The sequence below is a fragment of the Crocodylus porosus genome, unplaced genomic scaffold (assembly GCF_001723895.1).
Source record: "Crocodylus porosus isolate Cpor-Errol unplaced genomic scaffold, CroPor_comp1, whole genome shotgun sequence".
Classification (NCBI taxonomy): domain Eukaryota; kingdom Metazoa; phylum Chordata; order Crocodylia; family Crocodylidae; genus Crocodylus; species Crocodylus porosus.
The window spans coordinates 7,973,315-7,985,346 of record NW_017728943.1 but is presented as its reverse complement, the minus strand read 5'-3'; the positions used below and the strand labels follow the sequence as shown (position 1 = coordinate 7,985,346).

The 12,032-nt window shown below is 48.0% G+C and overlaps 1 protein-coding gene across 1 annotated transcript in view; it reads right to left on the bottom strand.

Annotated features, from left to right (window-relative positions):
• Positions 1-10,523, bottom strand: part of LOC109318989 (rap1 GTPase-activating protein 1-like) — a 100,674-nt gene extending 90,151 nt beyond the window's left edge. Inside the window, 1 exon segment of the mRNA XM_019548507.1 lies at positions 10,345-10,523. The gene's annotated coding sequence lies outside the window, so the exon portion shown is untranslated.
• Between the last annotated feature and the right edge of the window lie 1,509 nt (positions 10,524-12,032).

Here is a 12,032-nt window from a genome sequence, read left to right as displayed (position 1 = left end):
TTATTCCTTGTTATGCCAGAGGGCGCTAGGGGAAACAAGGTCTCTCCCAAACCCTTCTGGTCCCCCCTAGTGAGTTTATAGACAGTCACCGGGTCCCCCCTCAGCCTACTCTTGTGAAGGCTGAACAGGTTCAGGTCCCGCAGTCTCTCATTGTAGGGCCTGCCCTGTTGTCCCCAGATTATGCAAGTGGCCCTCCTCTGGACCCTCTCAATGTTGGCATCGGTATGACATTCAGCCAGGTTTATTTCAAACCAGATTCAGCCATTTTCAAACTGGTGTATATGCACTGAACAACTTTTCTGTTACAGGTTTAAACCAGTTTCTGATCACTTAAACCTGTTTATGTGTAATGTCTGTCCCTAGCCTAAAGGTGCGTATCTACCCTACCTTCTGACTGATTTCAGAATAACACAGCTAACTGCTTTGCTCATCCTCTTTGTCAAACAACTTTGCAGAAAGAGCATGCAAAATTAGGTGGTTCTAAAACACGTTAACACGGTGTAGCTTTGTATCACACTCTAGCAATAAGAACACATACAGAGGTTTATGACTCTCCTATTACTTCCATGCAAAAAGATCCATAGCTATGTGTGGTGGAGTCTCATGCTCTTACATCTAGCAATCCTGGGTTCATTCCCCACCCTGCAGTTATACAGTGCAAACTTATTGTAATAAAAGTGCACAGAAGTGTGAAAAGTGTTAATTAAAAGAGGATATTCACTAGAAAAGGGTTAGTCCATTCACTGTACCATAGCTAAAAAATTGGTTCCTGCTACAGGGTTTGTTAAAAGTGACAGTTTATTATAAGCAGGTTTTGTTTCATGAGATTATACCCTAGTATGCTTTCCTCTAAAGACCAGGGTACACTCTTTTCGCAGGGTCAAGAATTCTGATGCCCTGCATTCCACTGATTCATTTTTATTTGTATAACCTAGTCGGATTATGCAGGTGGGTGTCTCTCTATATGATTTGGTCAGCACAGAGTAACAGCATACTTTACGCCAAGGGAAGAACTGAAGGGGAAGAGGTTTGGTTTGTGCATCTGAAATGTGAAACTCTGGTACGATAGATGTCATAACTAGTAAGGATTGCTCCCTGGGTGGCATGGGGATCACATTCCATTAGCTCTGGTACCCTTGTTAACCTCACACCTGTGGGATGCCACTGCTGCCAAGGGAGGCGTTGGCATGGGCAGCATCTACTGAGTACAGTGACCCTCATGTGACCAACTACTGTAGCCACCACCATTCACTACCACTGCCCAGTGCTGCTGATTCCTGTTGACACCAGCAATAAGCTACACTGAATTTGGCAGGGACAAAGGCAGTGGCTGCAGCAGGAGGCTGCAGTGGCTTCCTGGCTGCTTACTGTGCCAGTATCTCCCCCCAACAAAAGTGGCATCTCCCACACAAGATTGGCTACATCTGACTTCTATCTCTGTTCCCCACAGCCAAACCTGAAACTGTCCCTGACCCTAGTCCTTCCCAAGTGCTTCCAGCTGCAAGGGCTGTACTGGGACAATAAAGTGGCACCTCCTTTAATTCCATTCTGGCACTCCCTTTAAGTTGGATCCTGGGTTGTGCCTCAGTAACCCACCCCTAGTTATGCTACTGATGCTTATAGAAGAAAAAATGGTACATTAGACTAAAGAGCCAGAAAGAATTGTTGGAATGTCTATATGCAAAGCATATTTATACGTGAATTTAGTAGCTGTACTAATACTTACTTTATTTCTGCAATTTTGTGATTTTTGCTTAACAGGAACTGTCCATTTAAGAACAGGGTATGGTAAAAACGTAGAGTTCAGTGTAAAACCAATACTTCACCTTTTTGTCTATAGAACATCTACTCTGCTGATACAAGCTTCAGAAGGGTCAGAATTTAATTTAATAGAGTAATCTTCCCAGAAGCAAGACACATTCTAAAAGGTGTGATATTAGTTCATTAGTATGACTGAAGGCCTCAGAGGTCTGTAGATACACAAAGCTCTTGGGTCAGAGTCGATATCTTTTATTAGACCAACTAAATAGTTGCAAAAAATTCCTTTCTTTGCAAGCTTTTGGGCACATAAACCTTTCATCTGGCTGAGGAGACTTCAAAGATTGTAAAAGTCCTCCTATTTAAAAAATAAACTCCATTTTGCACAGGGGAGGAAGATGCTGGAAGTTTATCCCCCGGGTATCTGAGAGTCCTTTTGTGGGAGTGTTGCTCTGTGATGTGCAGATTAATTAGGCTGTCTTCTGCCCTGGAGGTGTCCAGTATCAGAGGCAGCAAGGAGCTACAGAGCTCTTCACCATAATCTACCTGTTTTAATCCTGCCCAGCTCAGTAGAAACTAAATATTATTCCCATTCCATGACCATTTAGTGGCTCTTATTTGAAATGAGTCCGAATGATTCCAGTTCTAGTGCTGTAAACTCATTTTTTTTCTTTGGTACTGGATTGAAAGCTCTGTTGGGCTGGGATTGTCCCTTACTTTGTGAATGTATAATGCCAAGCAGAATGGGGGCTCAATCTTATTTAGTCTTCTAGGCTAGGGACTGACGTTACACAGAAACTGTTTTAAGTGATCAGAAACTGGTTTAAACCTGCAACAGAATAGAAGTTCAGTGCACATAAACCAGTTTCAAAATGTCTGGAACTGGTTTAAGATAAACCTGATTGAACGTAGTATCAGATTTAGCGGATTTAGATCAAACCAATTTATGAAACTTCTGTCCCAGAACCCTTCCTGGTTCAAGTTAAATCAGTCACCCAGCATCCCAGCATTTTGCAGCCCTGGGCCAAGCTGTGTTATCTGCTCCTGAGAGTAGGGCTAGCCCTGCCCCTCTGGCTCAATCGCCTCATTGGTTGGCTCACTTTCCGCCCCCTCCCCCGGCACAGCACAGCTGGAGTCTGGGGCCAGGGAGGAGGGGTTAAACTTCCCTTACCCCCACCACAGAGCTACCCTGACCTGCTTACTTAGCGCTGGCTGCAACTGTGGACTAAAAATCCCAGAGGCACCTGGAAGTAGAAAGAAGTGATGAGCACCCTTCAGAGTCTTGCTGCTATGAGTCTGGACTGCAAATCCCAGAAACCTTGGGGGCACCAGGAAGAAGAAGTGAACACACAGCCCATGCTGGCTATGTGTCAGAGAGCCATGCTCTAGTGCCCCTTGGCTTCTGGCTTGAGCCACTGCAGGCATGTGGCTGCATTTCCTGAATCAAAGCTGAATGTCTGTTCATTTGCTTATTTGTTCAATCTCTGTGGCTTAGACTAACCTGCAAAGACTGAATCAATTCAGCTTTGGGCTTTTTGACTGTCTGTACTTAGCCCTAGTGAGAGGTCTGCATCAAGGCTAAACTGCTCACTTGAACTTTGACAGAATTGTCAACATTTTGGTTGCTGAGAAGTGAACAAATTTTATGGAGTTAAATGGAAAGAGGGACTTACCATGAGTCAGCTGATCTGTGGTAACTTACTTTGTCCATTTCTATCTCAGGTTAACTAAATCAGGATATCTTACCTTAAGGAGGATTCATTCAGAGATAAGCTGCCCCAGTTTGGCTTCCATTTGCAATAGGATAAGAGTGGACACATACTTTTCAAACAAATCACCTGCCTGGGCTTTGATAAACAAATTGCCTATCTCATGATCCTTAGGTATCTAGCACATTAATTTTGTACTTTCAGGGTTCATAGAATCATAGAATGAAGGACTGGAAGGGACCTGTAAGATCATCAAGTCCGGTTACCTGCCAAGGGCAGGAGGTAATTGGACTCAAAAAAGCTCACCCAGGTGCTTGTCCAATCTCCTCTTGAACACCACCAGGGAAGGCAACTGCATCACCTCTGCTGGAAGTGTGTTGCAGATTCTAGTTATCCATACAGATTCTAGTTACCCTTACTTCTACAGAAGTTTTTCCTTACATCTAGCCTAAACTTTTCCTCGACTAGCCCATTGGACCTCATCCTCCCAGGGGGTGCTTTTCTGAAAAGTTGCTCTCCCAGATCCTGGTGTTCTCCCTTGACATATCTGTAGGCAGCTATTAAGTCTCCCCTCAGCCTTTTTTTACTCAGACTGAACAAACCCAGATCCCGAAGTCTTTCCTCATAAGGCCTATCCCTCAGGTCCTTGATCATGCGTGTAGCCCTTTTCTGCACCCTTTTGAGCTTGTACACATCCTTCTTGAAGTGCAGTGCCAGAACTGGGCACAGTACTCCAGCTGTGGCCTCACCAACACCGAATAGAGGAGGAGGAGCACCTCTCTGGATCTGTTGGCAACATCTACTGATGCATGCCAGAATTCTATTTGCTTTATTGGTGACTTCATCACACTGGTGGCTCATATTCATCCTCTGGTCAGTTGTCACCCCTAGGTCCTTTTCAGTTGCAGTGCCAGCTAGTGGACCAGCACCCATCATATAGATATGGTGAGGGTTCTTCCTACCCAGATGGACGACTTGACACTTGTCCCTGTTGAACCTTATCTGATTGCATTCAGCCCATAGGGACAGCCTGTCAAGGTCGTCCTGGATCTTTTTCCTGTCCTTGGATGTGCCCACGTCCCCACAGCTTGGTATCATCCACAAACTTAATCACTGTGCTTTTTACTCCCTCATCCAGATCATTGATAAATTTGTTATAGAGCACAGGCCCAAGCACTGATCCCTGGGAGACACCACTGGAGATGGCCCTCCAGGATGAGGCCACCCCATTAATCACCACTCGTTGGGATTGGCCACTAAGCCAGTTGCCAACCCACCTCACTGTAGCCTGGTTTAGGACAGTACTCTCCAACAATTGAGAGGAATTAATTGGAAACAATATCAAAGTCCTTGCTGAAATCTAGGTAGATGATGTCTACCTCCTGTCCCATGTCCAGCTGGTTAGTTACCTTATGTGTTTATAGCCCTCTATTCAGACTGTAGATTACCATCCTGCTGACAAAGAAAAACAACCCCAGAGGTTGGAGGAAGAAATTGAAAAAAAAACTGATCACTCAAACTGAATTGTCATGAAATGATTACATGGAAGAAGCAGAGGGTAAGAGGAAGAGTAAAGGTTTTGGTGTTTTATTAAAATTTTCTGAAAGCCACTTAAATTCATGCCATTTTTTATTCAAAAAAGTATCTTTAGCTCTACATTTTCACTGCTTTTAAACAGGAAAACTGGGTTCTCTGTAAGGCACACGTGGCTGGAATTATTCTCACACTCTGCTGAATATGTTATAAAGAGGCAATTGTAACCTGCAGTATGCCCTACTATTTCAGCTCTACCAACATCTAGGGACCTACCAAATTTGAGCGGCTGGCTCTCAATTTTGTGGTCTGAGTGCAGCGCCAGTCACCATTTTTACAGCAGAGCATGGCCTTCCTATACCTCTGATTAGACAAGGGGCCAATGGAGATTGTTCAATCTCCAGGCAGGGTGGGAGTTCCAGGGCCCCATAACCAATCAGAGGCATGAGGAAGGACCTGCTAGGGTCCTCTGCAAAAATCTCCCTGCCTTTCCTCCCCTCTCCCTCCCCACATGCTTCAGGGTGCCAGGGCTTCCTACCGTTTTCTGTTTGCAGCTCCCTTGTTTTCCCCCCCTGCTGGCTATCTTCATGCTTTTTTGTGGTCCCCGCTTTTTTTGTGGGGACCAGGTTTTTTCACAGGGGCCCTACCAATTTTGCAGTCTCTGTGAAAATCGCAATATCGTGATTTCAGTAGGTGCCTACCAATGCTCCTATATCCTGTCTTATAGCCCCACTGCTGTTCCAGTTCTGAGCTCCCAGCCCACCTCTCCTACACCATTTCTGTCTGCAGCTGCAGGACTAACAATCTGTCAGCAAACATTTGTTTTAGTAAAGCCAGCATATTGACTTTGACAGGTTCCATAAACTCTTTAATTTTTTATCCACAAGTATTCATAAGAGGGATTTTTGCTGTCTGAAAAAGGTGTTCCACATCCTTGCATTAATATCTTCCTGAGGGTGCAAGATAGAAACACGTGTTTAGCCATTTTCTAAACACTTCACAGTGTGAAAGTCATCCAGGAAGCAAAAGGAGTATTGTGAGACTTATATAACTAAGCACATAGCCATTCATAGTAAATTACAATTCATATAAACATCATGGCCCTGTCCAGATGAGTGACCCTTGTGTTGAAGTATGATCACAGGAACTACTGTCTGAAGTATTTAGAAGAATCAGCCAGTTCATAAAAACCAGTCTCAGTGTAATTCACCATCAGAAAATAGGTCTAACATGATTAAATAAAATGTTTGCTGTGAATCATTAGCCTTGAGACACGGCAGCTCCTGCACTCTAGCTTGGGCCTCTTCTCAGCCCGGCTCTGCCAGTTATGCTCTTCGAGGGTATATGTGGATTGTTACATTCATTTCACTTATGCCCTTGCCCTAATAATAACACTGGGGCATGTAGGAGCTGGGGCTTTGAATTCCCCACAGCTTTCACACATTGATTTCTGAACTCCAAGAGAAAGAGAGGGCAAGACAGAAGCAGAGACAGTGAGCATGAGTGACTGCCATGGTTAAAGCCAATATTATGTCAGTCCTTTATTTAGGATTTTCTCTAATTGTCTCTGTCTCATCCTTGCAACTCAGGAACATGTGGGAAAGTAAACCAACCAGCTGTCGCTAAACTGCCTAGACTTTTACTCCAATACCTCTCATTTAGTCCATACTGGGAGTGTCTGCACATTTGCTTTAATGTGCAGAAGACTATTTTACTGTGCATTAAAGCATCATGTAAAAAAACCCCATGCCATTATGCTAATGCACGGTGAAATAGTCTACAGTGCATAAAGTGTCACTAAGAAAGTGTGCAAATGTGCTACTGCACATTAGCATAGCCAAATGCGCATAAATTTACTACCTCACATTGGAGGTACTGTATTTAATACACGTTAGAAAAGGCGCATTAATACACGTATAGACATGCCCACTGAGCTGCTTCCCTGTGCTGCAGATGGAAGGAGAAGCTGTGAGGGGAATGGATTTCATCCAACCCTTCTCCATCCACCCAGAAAAATCAGAAGGAATTCAGCTCATTTGAAGGAGGAAAGGTAGGACCTGAAGTCCTGCCCTTCATATCCTGGAAGGAGAGACTAATCAAGAAAAAAACAATCTAGCATACCCCACCCTAGCCCACTCTCCACTCAGATCTCAGGAAGCCTTCTTCCTCCTCCATTAAGGAGAGAAAGTAGTCCCAGCATCTGAGAGATGGAAATCAGGCTGGCATGCTGGGCCAGGGATATGGCTGTAAGTTGTTTCCCTTGTCTAGTTTTAGTTTCTACCACCATAATCTCACCTACAAACAGGAAGAAGCTATGGCAACAAAGTACCAAAGGGGCATGCAGGGGAGCTAGGGCTGTTAGAGGTACATACCCTCCATAGGTTCCAAATGTGAAACTGCGCTTCCGGGAAAACATTCTCCACTCTTCTGTCTTGTTAAAGGCAGGCTTATGTCTTTCTTGTTCACAGGCTTCTTTCCTTTCCTACTGTCTTGTGGTGGAGGAGGGCGCAGGCTCACATCCCCATCTCCAGAGAGCACAAGCTTCATCCTGCACCCCCACAAAGCCCAGCCCCCATGTGCTTCCTTCTCCAGAGATGCACTTCAAATGAAAGAATGAAAAGAGCTGCTCACAGCTAGGACCGGGCCTAAACTGCACAACAGCAGGAAGCTCCTGGGGTGAGACTGCAGGGTACCCAATGAGCAAGGGAATGGCAGAGAGAAAGAAAGCAAAAGAGCAAGTGAGAGATGGAGAAAAGGGAGACTGGAAGGGAATAAGAGTTCATTCGTGGAGGGGAAAAGGAGTGCCCCCTTCTCTTGGCTTGGTGAGTTCAACGTACCCAGATCATCCTTTCTCTGGGCTAGAAACTCTCAGGTGGAAACAGCAAAAGGAGCTGATGATGAACTCAGGAATTTCAGGGATTTTCTGCTAGTGGAAGTGAAACAGTACCTGAGGGAGGAAGAACCATTATTGCCCCCCATCTAGAGTAAGATCTGTCCTCAAGCTGCCTCCTACAGGAAGGGTCAACCAGACTTGCAATCCCCCAGTGCTGCCCATTCCCTAGTGGTAGAAAGACAGGAGACACTGACCCCTTCCACAGCTGCCCTCTGCTCAGGTAATTAAAACATAAGGCAAGATTTGCCACACCGTCTCCCTTGTGAAACATCTTCCTGCTTTAAGAGGCAAGCTTGTGCTATGAGACTTCTTGCTGGGGAGGGTGGGAGTGTTGTTGCATCAGCATAGAGTCTCCAACTTGACAGAAAATTGAGTTGGGAACATGACCCCTACTGCCTGGTTGTGACCCAGCTGTTTGAGGACGTAAAACCCATTCAGATACATTTCTTCCTTGATCGCCCTTCTCTTCCTTCTCTTTCCTTGGCTGAATCCCATTACCGCAAGAAGATGTAATCTTATTTCACTACATAGCATAAAGACCTGTAGCCTCTGTATGTGCATCATTGCCTAGGTCAAGCAGAGATTTCCCTGCAAGCTCCTTCCAAGTATCTGTTATATAGTAATGCCCATGGGAGATCCTCAGATGGGTTAATCACTTCCATTTGTAAACAACTCAAAACTTCATCAGTCCTCACTGCCACAGTTTATCAACAATCCACAAATCCCTTTTAACTGCTGCTGCCCCTTTACTTGCCACCAAATCAGTAGCTTATGTGCCTACACACTAAATACAAGCATTCCCCTTGACTATATGTCTGTCGGTATTTAGCTGTATTAATGAGCAAGTTTTAGTATGAATTCTTAAATATTACAGTGCCTTATTCTGTATTTATGGGTTGTAATCCACACATAGTTGTTGTGTAAATGTATTTACTGTGACTGTCACAGTGTGTTTTAGGGGTCGTTTTTCCTGTCAGCCTACAAGCACTCCCATTTTCTTTGTCTGCTGTAATCCTACGTACAAATTCTTTTTGGCATTTTAGGTTTTTGGTAGTGTTGGAGCATTGCCGAAGCTGCGATGATGCAGGAAATATGTGAGAAGCAAGGTTTCTGGCAGGATCTTTTATTGGACCAATTGTGTATCTGGGACGGATGTTAGCCAAACTTTCTAGCAAAACATTATGCGTGTTTCAGTCCATTTATTATCGGTGCCTTTCAGATACGTGCATTACTGTTTCCTTTTCCATGTTTTTTCTTAAGATGCTTGTTCCTATCAGGACTGTTTTGGATTCACTCCAACACCCTGATCTCTGTACAAGTCATTGCTCGAATGTCTGATGGGAGATACTAGCTTCACAGAAGGAAATGTGAGCACATCCACAGAACCCAGCAACGCACAGGCACAGCAGTGGGAACATCACAACACACCCTTAGACTGTGACTGCTCCCGGTCAGAAACTCTTTCTTTGTGTATAATTACAGAGGCGCAATAATAAATACTAACCACAGGCGCAGCTGTGCGCACACACAATTCCCACACATGCACAGCTGCCCAGGGCTGCGCACAGCCATGCCTGCGCAAGCACCCACGTTTATAGATTTATAGATTCATAGATGCTAGGGTCGGAAAAGTAGGTCATCGAGTCCGACCCCCTGCCCTAGTCAGGAAAGAGTGCTGAGGTCAGATGACTCCAGCTAGGTGCTTGTCCTGTCTCCTCTTGAAGACCCCCAGGGTAGGGGAGAGCACCACCTCCCTTGGAAGCCCGTTCCAGATTGGGGCAACCATGGGTGACTGGTGCCACCTTAGTCAAGGGGGGCACCAGTGTTCCCACCTGCCCATCTCCTAAGTGGTGAGCGCGGCCGGTCAGGGAGTGCACGTGTAGCCCCCTGCACCCCCTACCCATCGCCACTGCTGGCAGCCCTTACAGCAAAGAAGTTTTTTGCTAATGTCCAACCTAAACGGGCTCTCCCTCACTTTGTGGCCATTGTTCTTAGTTACTCCAGGGGGTGCCCTAGTCAATGGAGCCTCTCCGATTCCCTGCTGCCCTGCCCTGATGAATTGATAGGCAGGCACAAGATCACCTCAGCTTCCTCTTGGGGAGGAGAAGGCTGAGAGGTGCGGGCAGGTCCCGGATCCTGAGCCGGCGCCAGAGGCGCGCAGCTGGTGGCTCTGCCAGCTCTGAGGGGGTGATGGAGACGAGGCTCGGGAATGCCCACCTCAGCCTGTCCCTCTCTCTCTGCTTCCCTCTCCAGACAGCCTGCTCCCGCTCCCCTGCGTCCCCGCGCGCCGCATGCCGGCACAATGTCTGGAGCCTCTTCCCCGGGGGCTCCGCTTCCTGCACGAGCCGCATGGAGGACCTGCGCCGCCCTCTCCCCCACCCCCCGGCCTCGCAGCCCATTTAATTGGCATCGCGGGAGAGAGGAGAATGAAAAGCAGCTCGGCTCCCCTACCTGCGCCGGCCTTTCTCATCCTCGGCTGGCGAGCGGATGGAGACCCAAGCGTCCAGCTGCTGCCGCCCGCGCTCCCCTCTCCTCCCACTATCAATTATTCAGGCAGGCTGCAGTGTCCTTCCCCTCCTCCTGCCTCCTTCCCCTCTCCTCCGCGGCTCCCGCCGGCGGCGCCGTCCCACTCGGGACCGACGCGCTCGCGGCTCGCGGACGGGGCGGCGGCGCTCCTGCAGCCCCCCGCTTGGCGCACACTGCCCCCTGCCCGCCCGGCAGAGGTGACCTTCACCGACGAGAGAGCTTTTTTCCCCCCTTCTTCTTCTTTTGCTTGGCAGCTTTTGCTCGCTTCGAGGGCAGTGGGCATTGCTGTGGCCCGCCGGATCATAAACCAATGGGTGTTACAGGGGTACACTAAGCTGGGTCACGGGGATCGGTGGCATAGGTCCGAAGAGGAACAGAAGGTGCTGTCACTGGGTGAGGGAAGAGTTAAGATATGCCATTATGCAGTCCGTGTCATCTTCTGATCAGTGGCCACGCGGAGGGGGTGCACGCGGGTGCACGTGCACCCCCTCAGCGTGGTGGTGCACCCCCTACAAAAACGTCGGCGGTGCCTACGGGTGGTCGCCACTTGCCACCCCCACCACCAGCACCGCCAGCGGCGTCTGTGGGCTGTCAGCGATTGCCGCTGGCTGCCACCAACACTGCCAGCAGTGCCAACCCCTCGCCACCCCTCCCCGCTCACCACCACCACACTCCCATTGCTGCCAGCACTGCCGTGCTCCCCCAGCTGCTAGGGGCACACTTCGTTCGTGATTCTCATGGCTGGGTAACTTAGTCCTACAACAGAATAAGGGGAAAGACTAGGCTTGTCCCAGATAAAAGAGCCTTTCCTTACAAGGCATCCCACCTCCCACCCACCCACCAGGTGTATTCAGGGCCCACCCTTCTTGGGGGGAATCAGGACAGGCCCCATGATTTGGGGGGCCCCGGGGAGATGGGTGGAGTGGCTGCGGTGACTCCACACCACCGCTGCTGGCTTTACATGCAGCCACTCACTACCCCCACCCCCACTGCCAACACTGCCACTGTCAATGGTGGTGGTAGCTTCATCCAGTTTGGGGTATGTGGGATTGGAGTGGGGCAGGGCCCCGCATGGGCTGATTTGCCCCAGGCCCTGCACCCTGCTCAGGTCGACTCTGGGGGTATCTGTGGCATTGAGGGCTCAGATCAAGCGTAGTGGCTTCTTAACCTGGCAGGGGAAATACCATGTATCTGTGTCCAAGAAGGCAGTTTTCCTGAACCACTTCACAGGAGAACTGCTCTTCTGGAGTGGTTCAGCACCCGCCGAGGTGCAGAGGCTTTAAGCCCAGTTCATGGGAATGGGAGTCTTGTCCCTTGCTTACTCCCAGGGCCTCATGGCTGAGGGTAAGCAAAACTCAGGGGCATTCAAACCCCAAGCCTCTGGGTTTGGGCGTGCAAGTAGGATGCCCGCCAAAGGTTTTGGAAACATCTGAAGGCCCAGGTGTGGATGGAAGATGTTTGCCGGTAGTAGGGCTCCTTACAGTTCTGAACTCTTGGATTTGGAATTCGTTTTGGCTAATTTGGCCTTGGATACAAAGTAAATGAAGAAAAAAAAACCTGTGGCCCAAAACCATGCACATTGCAGTCTGTTATTGGGGAATCAGAAAAGCAGG